Source organism: Lactuca virosa, chromosome 8, assembly GCF_052849685.1.
Source record: "Lactuca virosa cultivar CGN04683 chromosome 8, Lactuca_virosa_CGN04683_v6, whole genome shotgun sequence".
NCBI lineage: Eukaryota > Viridiplantae > Streptophyta > Magnoliopsida > Asterales > Asteraceae > Lactuca > Lactuca virosa.
Genome location: NC_136433.1, coordinates 146506883 through 146516005, shown reverse-complemented (window position 1 = coordinate 146516005; position 9123 = coordinate 146506883). Strand labels below are relative to the sequence as shown.

The 9123-nt window shown below is 34.6% G+C and overlaps 1 non-coding gene across 1 annotated transcript; it reads left to right on the top strand.

Moving 5' to 3' along the window:
- The first annotated feature begins 5552 nt into the window (after positions 1 to 5552).
- On the top strand, positions 5553 to 5659 carry LOC145135349 (small nucleolar RNA R71). Its single transcript, XR_013719811.1, has one exon. It is a non-coding gene; the product is annotated as a small nucleolar RNA R71 (small nucleolar RNA).
- The last annotated feature ends 3464 nt before the right edge of the window (positions 5660 to 9123 follow it).

The window sequence follows — 9123 nt, the reverse complement described above, 5'->3', positions numbered from 1 at the left end:
CTATTAGTGTGCCGGATAACCACACACGCTCCACTAACGAGATATAAAACATGATGTGAGTTTTCATGGATTAGCATATTTTTTCACATTTTTCCTAAAGTAACTAAGAGTGGGATTTTATAAAAGGTTTAGTTACCTTTTATCATTATACTTATTAATGAGATTATGTCCTATCAAATTTGTTCGGCTAACGACCCTCCACCATACAAGGGAGTGGTGGGTGAGAGTGGACACTTAATGTCAGTCATTTTATAGGTCGCTTCCTTAAACTCCCCTTATAGTATGGCTTCGTGAATGAGGAGTACTAGCGATTTGACTGACTTTTTTATACATATAATATATTAAACCTTTAATAATATAAGTATATCGTGTATTTTAAAACATTTTAAAAAACACAAGGTTTAAATATTAATTATCCAAATTAAACAATTAATTAATTAATTTTTAAACCAATATGATTTTAAGATTAATCTTTTAATTATTCAAATAATTAAATGTAATTTAATCGTATGGATAATTCACAAATTCAAGATATATAATATCTAATTACCAAGATAAATATTAAGTTTTATACAATTAAAAAATATTATCCAAAGTAATTATCATAATCAATTTGAATTAAGCAAAAAACAATTCGCTGATCAGAGTGTTCACCACGATGTGGAAATCAATACCACGACATGGTAAGAAAAAAGTCGATCTGAATATCCCCACGTCATGGCAGAAAGGACCACGACGTGGCTCCGTGAAAGAATGTCGATTCTGCAAAATCTCCAAGTCGGGTTTGTTCAAGTTCAAGCAATGTACTATCAATTGTAAGACAACCATACACTCTGATACCACTGACGGGTTTTACATGTAATAAAGCGGAATAATCCTTATACTCTTAAGGGTACATGCAACCTATTAGATCTAAGTCATAACTTATGTGCACAAAAGTACCTACTAGTTTTAAATCTATAACCTAACAAACTCTTACTAACTATGCACCTATAGGTAGTGTACCTAGTCAGATTATAGTATAGCTTAGGTAAATCGAGTGTCAATCACATGGAACGAAATTTAATTAAATAATTAACTACTTCTAATTAAATTAAGGAAGAACTATGATTTGGGATTTTTACTGATTTTTCAAGATCAGAATAACTTAATGTCACCTAACAAGTAAGCAAGCAACAAAAACAAAGTAACTTCAAGAATTAAAAGAATACTTTTGCCTAGATCTGATTTCACTTTCTGATATGGTTGATTTCTAATGGATAGATTATATTGATTACCAAATATCTAGCTATTATGATCAAATAACTAGGCCTACTAATTTATGAATGACAAAGCAATGTTCATGCACAAGTTAAACACCTAATTGATAATAGCATAATTGGACTATGAATGAAGAAAACTGACCACCACATCGTGGTTGACCGCCACCACAACGTGGTATTCTGATTTATCCCGTGTCTGCCAAGTCAACATATGGGTCGCGAATATTCTTTTTGCCACGTGGCAGTTATGCCATCACGACGTGGTCTTCAAACAACTTTTCTTATTCTTTTGTTTTTTCTCCCGTTTCCTGCTTCCAGCTCCTCGTATGCTCCCTTTTCTTCCCGAGCAAGTCTTCGCTGCTACAAAACATATTTTAAACATATTATGTATCTTTTGCTCCATATTAAGAATAATTGTAGCTAAAAGTGTTAGAAATATGCATTAAATATGTAGTTAAATATGCACACATCAAAATACCCCACACTTGGCTTTTGCTTGACCCCAAGCAAAACTGATTTTATTATCATCATATCAAGACTTTAGCTAGCAACATCGCACACGACAATACATTTTGGGCTTCTCCATTACTCCAAGACCGCAATGCATGTATTTGTGTCTATATTTTCCTAAGAACTTCCCCAATCCTAAACACTCACAATCTTCATAAACACTTGTCCACTTCTTTTGAACAACGCTCATTTATGCATCCCTCAGAATATATCCTCAGAAAACTTTATTAACCTCAATGTATTTTTGGTTATGCTTCAAGCATACATATGGAAAAATAACCTAGAAAATAAAAATACAAAAAATAACTTGGCAAGTTTCGCCTTATTCTTGAGTCTTCGATAATTTGGAGCTTTCGTCATGATATTTCTTGATCTATATAGCTTTGGAGATTATTATTACTCAAACTTTTGCAACTTTTTTTTCTATTTCTTCTTCTTCTTTTTTCTTTTCACTTTTTTTTCACTCAAAAACTAAAATTCCTAAAAAACATATGCTTAAGAAAGGGAACTTAACTTCAACCCCTATTGGTTAGAGGTATTAGTCTAAGGTGCAATGACTACATAAGCTCTCTTGGATAAATTTATGGTACACGATGTTAAACATATTGCGACCCTCAAACTAAGCAAGGTCGTGTTTTTGTTCCATGATTTCACTAGGATATGGAAGCCAAAAATACACTATAACATATATTGGCTCAAATAAACATTGAAACTCACATCAGATTGTCCCACACAACACTAGCAACCAAGATCTCAACATAACAATTTTGTAACTAGAATCAATTTTAGATTATTATTTCAAATCTTTCTAATAATTTTTTAAGTCCCAGTCATTTTTCAATTTTTTATCAGAATGCTTGTTTTCCTAGATTCAATCCCCTACCCCACACTTAAATGATGTAATATCCCCATTGCAAGCTAAAACAATAAAAGCACATATAATTAAAAAGGAAGAATTGGAGCCGACCCCCCTTGGGTATTAGTGGCAAGAATGAATTATGAAAGTGCGTGGAAAACTTGGACTTCTCGTAATATGGATGGAAACAGTACTTCTGAGCTCTTTGCATGTGAATACACATGTGCCAGATCGAAATAAATCAAAGAACCATATTCAAATAAAGTGTGTTGAACCGCTTCCATGTCGTAGGAAAGCAACACCACGACTTGGTATAGTGCTTGAAGTAAAAATGGTCCTGATTTTTAAAATCACCATGACGTGGTATAGGGATGCCACAACGTGGTTCAGTAGGATGTAGTCGCGATGAAATAATTTGTCACGACATGGTGATGATGTCCACGTCGTGGTGTCTTCTCAAATCGTCTTTCCAGATCTAAATAATGCACCGACTCTTCATCATGTGTAAGACCATTCCCAATCTTCTTTTTAGTAAATATTCTTTAAAGTCCTATTCTCTTCATTATGTGGGAACGCCACACTTATTCAAAAGCTTGGTCTTTGATTGTGATCTTTAAAAATTACACGACTTCTTATCCACTAAGCTCTTTCACCTCTTCACTTACATCTTTTCTAAAACTACAAAAAAAAAAATCAGGAGACTAGAGAAACACATGATCATTTGGTTAAACTAAAAGTAAAAAATAAAACCAAAATAAAACGAAAAAGAAAAGAAATCAAAAGTAAAAGAAAATGAAAACTCTAAAAATTGGGTTGCCTCCCGCAAAGCGCTTCTTTTTAAGGAGTCGTGAACCGGACTCTTCCAACTCTACGTCGTTACGCTTGAGAGTCGAATCTCCCTTTTCTCCTTTTTCTCCTTCCATTTTTGCTTGTAAGCTTGAACTCTTCCCTTGTATGCCTTCTTTGAATTCTCCTTCTTCTTTTTACTTGAATTGTCCTCATACTTGCGCTTTACCCATTTACATTGCATCTTTGCCTTGTTTACCTTCTTGTCGTCTTCCTTAGGATCTTCTTTGTCTAATTCCATCTTAACCAAAGATGGCTCCTTCCATTCTCCACCATTTCTTCATCAATAATTTGCACTTCTTCATATAAGTCCTCTTCCAGTTCATCAACTTCCTCTTCCTCGAGAACCTTAGGTGTAGTAAATGCACTCACCTCAAATGCCATGGGAGTTGAGGCTCTTTGTTTTGAATGTTTGACTTGTTTGCCATGGGGCTCCTCCCAAACCTTAAGTTCTTCCTCCATCATCTTCTCAATTGCAACTAGCTCATCAAGATCTTCTTCCATACCATCCATATTTGACACTTCATTTATTGGCTCTTCATGATTCACTTTAGAACTCATCCCAAATATAATAGCATCATCTTTAACACGAAGTATGAGCTTGGAGTCGTGGATGTCAACTAATGCTCTTGCACAACTGAAAAATGGTCTTCCTAAAATAATTGGAAGTTCTTCGTCCTCCTTCATGTCGAGAACCACAAAGTCGACCGGAAAAACAAACTTTCACACTTTCACTAATAAGTCTTCAATGATTCCTCATAGGTATGTGGTCAAGTGATCCGCCATTCGAATGGTCATCCTTGTGTCTTGGAGCTTTGGTAACTCGGGATTTTGGTGGAAAAAATATGGAATGAGATTAATGCTCGCCCCCAAATCGGCAAAAGCATTAATAGAAGTTGACTTGCAAAATACACAAGGCAAAGTGATTTGGCCTGGATCTCCCATATTGATTGGTAATCCCTTGATAATCGCGGCTGAGCACAACTCATTAACAAATATTGTTGAGGCCTTTTTCAACTCATTTCTATTGGTCATAACATCTTTTTTCAAACTTTGGAAGTTTCGCCATTGATTTGAGGAATGGGGCGTTAATCGAGAGTGAGAGCACTTGTTCCATAAATTTCCTTTGTTTGGGTTCCAGAGAATGTTTGATTGCTCGAGATAGGAATGGCAAAGGTTGCTGATATGATTAAAAAGACGAAAATTTTTCATCATCTCGAGACCACAATGTGGTGAAGCATCAGAGTGCACTTTACTTTTTGCTTTTTTTTCCTCGGGATTCTCTTGTTCTAAGCACAACTTAGGTTGTATTGTATATGCTTCAGGGGTTATTATTGTCTCAGAATGGACTTCTTCTTCAGTGTAGATCGCCATGACATGAGGTTGTGACTTTTGGTCTTGATTTTTAGGTGGTAACCTCTCATTGACAAGTATAGTAAGTTTCCCAAGTTGAATCTATATGTTATAGATGGAAGCTTGATGATTTCTCACATTAGCATCAGTAGTATCATGTCTCTTTCAGATGCTTCCATAAATCTATGAAGTACCAACTCGAAATATATTTTCTTTTCGAGTGGTGGTTGCTCTTTTTGATAGAAGCCTCTACTGGTTTGTTTATACTTTTCATCCTTTTAGTTCTTATACTCTACATATGGAAACCACTCCTTGTTAGGCTTTTCCTCCAATCTTCATCGTATTTTTCACCACTTGAATAGAACACTTGTGCCTTCTTATTCCCACTTTCATCCAAGTCACAATCCTTAGTCAAATGTAGACCAATACAATTAGCACACCCAACTCTTATTGCATGGATCAATTGATCCAACTTTTTCATTCTTCTATCCATGTTTTCTAACTTCGCTAAAATCGCAACCATATTCTCGTTCCCTCCATCTCCTTTTCCTCTAGTAACATCATCTCTTGGGCTGTGGTACTCACATGAGTGCTTATCAAACTCCTTAATTAATTCTTTTATAGTTGCCGAGTCCTTCTTTGTCATTGGCCCTTGTGAGTCAAGAAGTTGTCTAGTAGTGACATTGACTCCATCATAGAAGATGGAAACTTCTTGTTGAACATTTAGATCATGTTGAGGGAAACTTATAAGAAAGCCCTTAAGTATTTCCCATTCTTCATACAATGACTCTCCAACCTCTTGTTGATAGTTAGCAATCTTCTTTTTAAGCTTTGAAATCTTCGAAGGTGGACTAAATTGCTCTATGAAAGCATCACGAAGAGTTGCTCATGTAGTTATGGATTCGGGTGCAAGAGACTTCAACCAAACCTTGGCTTTACCGGTAAATGTCACCGGAAGCATCCTTAGTAACAGGGATTCTCTTGGCACATTTGGAACATGAAAGTAGTTTACAATGTCTTTGACTTCATCAATGTGCTTCAAAGCATCTATATACTCTTTCTCGCCGAAAGGTATGTCCTTGTGCATGGATAAAATGTTTCTCATTGTCATTCTCGTAATGTCCCCCATCTCTTCAACCTTAATTTTTATCTCTTCCTTGCCTGAATTCTCTTTCACATATGATTCTGGTTCATATCCTACTTCCTTCTTACTTGGATATTTTTCAAAAAATTCGAATTTGTCGGCATTGGAAGTATTGCTCAATTCTTCCTTTTTATCCCTCTTCTTGTGGAAAGCGGATTCTTGATCTTCTAGTGGAGGAATAATTGGAGTTTTAGATCCTCGGGTGATAAATCACTGAAACAAAACAAAAACACGTAAAAGGAATAAAAATCACTAAACTAATAATTAACTAAAGCGAGACCACTACGAGGTGAAGATAACCACGACGTGGTTGCGTCTCAGAGAAAACCTCAAAATTAAATAATGCAACCAAAGTAGCTTTTTGCAGTTTTTACCCCATAAAAAGGATCGAATAACTAAAAGCAATTACCTTTAAACCAAATAAGTTGTTCCCCGACAACGGCGTGAAAAACATTGATGTGCACAAAAGTACGTACTAGTATTAAATTTATAACCTAACAAACTCTTACTAACTATGCACCTATAGGCAGTGTACCTAGTCAGATTATAGTATAGCTTAGGTAAGTCGGGTGTCGATCACAGGGAACAAAACTTCATTAAGTAATTAAATACTTCTAATTAAACTAAGCAACAACTATGATTTGGGGGTTTTACTGATTTTTAAAGATCAAAATAACTTAATATCACCTAACAAGTAAGAAAGCAACGAAAACAAAGTAACTTCAAGAATTAAAAGAATACTTCTGTCTAGATCCTATTTCAGTTTCACCTATGGTTGATTTCTAATGGATAGATTATATTGATTACAAATTATCTAGCTATTATGATCAAATAACTAGGACTGGCAATTTCTGAATGACAAAGAAATGAGCATGCACAAGTTAAACACCTAATTGATAATAGCATAATTGGACTATGAATGATAAAAGTTACACTCCTATGATCAATTCAAGCAACCACGCACCAATTATGTTGTCTAACACAGTTAAAGTTACTAGATTTAGTTACTTAAACTAAGATGTGATTAATTCTAGCTCTAATTATCTAATAATCATAAACAATTAGGAAATAGATTCATGCAATTAATATGATCAATTAACACATGAAATCTGATTTATAAGCAATATAAACTAGAACTAAACATGCTAGGCTTTATAAATATCAAACACAAGTAAAATAAAAAATAATCATCCAATAATTTAAATCAACACATATGGATCAAGTTCATCTTCACTAAACAGAAGTAAAAAGTGTTCAGGCTCTCATTGTAGCAGAAAAACACACTAGATCTAAGTAAAATAAGCTAGACATGAATTTAATAAGCAAACCAACTAGATCTATGATGAATTATTGTAAATCTTCTTCAATCCTTGAGCTCCACTTGAATTTCGACTTTCTTCTGGTTTTCTAAGGGTTTTAATCGCAATTAACCTCTAAAAACCGAATGCATCTCCCTAATTTCGACCTAATGTCCGAGTTTTTATAATTGAAGAAATCTGACCACCACATCATGGTTGACTGCTACCATGACGTGGTCTTCTGGTTTATCACGTATCTGCCAAGTCAGCATATGGGCCGCGAATATTCTTTTCGCCACATCACAGTTATGCCACCATGACGTGGTCTTCAGACAACTTTTCTTCTTCTTTTGCTTTTGCTCCTGTTTCCTGCTTCCAGCTCCTCGTATGTTCCTTTTTTGTCCCGAGCAAGTCTTCGCTACTACAAAACATATTCTAATTATATTAAGTATCTTTTGTTCTATATTAAGCATAATTGTGGCAAAAAGTATTAGAAATATGCATATATGTAGTCAAATATGCACACATCAATAACACTATTGAAGTAACATTCTATTGAACAACAAGAACCCTATAAACCCTAGCTATTCTTCCAAAATCATAAACAACTTAGGAACTACATAACTTTTTGATAATTCTTGTAGATAATTAATGAATTCCTTCTTCAATTGCTCTTGGGAGCAAGCATAGAAATCTCGTGCCTCTGATGGTTCACACCCAAACCCTAGCAACTAAGGAAACTTGAAGAGAGATGTGGAGATGGAAGATTTTTGGCTATGCACTTGGAGAAGAGAGTGGCCAAAAATATGAAGCTAAGGAACCCTATTTATAGCTGATAGGAAAACCCAAGATAACGATTGATTAAAATAATAATATCTCAAATCAGGTAATTATCTAGTTTCTTAATTATCTTCAAGGGATATTCTACAAGCCCTAGATACACCCACAAAACCCTCAACCTCTATGGGGAAGGTTCTGGAACCCTTTTTTCAACTATTGAACAATTACAGCTTAGGTCCTTGCACTATTAATTAATCCAATTAATCCCAATATTAACTCTAATTAATTTCTAATTTACTCTTAATTCAATAATAAAATTTCTATTTAATATATTATTCTTATGATATATTAAAAAATGATATATTGCTATTTATTAATCATATAATAAATCAATAAATCAGTCTCTCTCTCTCTCTCTCTCTCTCTCTCTCCCTCTCTCTCTAAAAGTCATCCTATCCAATTACTATGTTTGAGGGCAACCCAAAAGGACTTTGCTAATAGTCTAAGTATATACCAATTTAGTTATTGGCTTAGACACCTAATCCAACACATACATCACTTTGTATCGTAGTATGATATAGGGTCATTACTTTATCTCACATCTAGTAGACCTGATATCATGTTTTATGTTTCTTATTGTGCTAGGTATCAATCGAATCCAAGGGAACCTCACATGATGGTTGTCGAAAATATATTCAGATACCTTCACAAAACTACTTCTTTAGGGTTGTGTCCATCAAATATGGGTTTATTGTACAATAATACTTCGACGTTGATCTAGGTGGATGTGGTTTAGATCGTAAAAGCACAACTGGAGGATGTCAATTCCTGGATGGAAAGCTTGTCAGTTGGCAATCAAATAAAAGAAATTGCGTATCACTTTCAACTGATGAGGCTGGATACATAGTTACTGCTACATGTACTTCACAAACATTTAGATACAAATCCAATTAAGAGACTATACCATAAAAATGGAGAAGATCTCATTATATTGTGACTCCGAAAGTGCTATAAGAATACGTCACAATCCAGTACAACATTAAAAGATGAAGCATATCGCACTCTGATATCGTT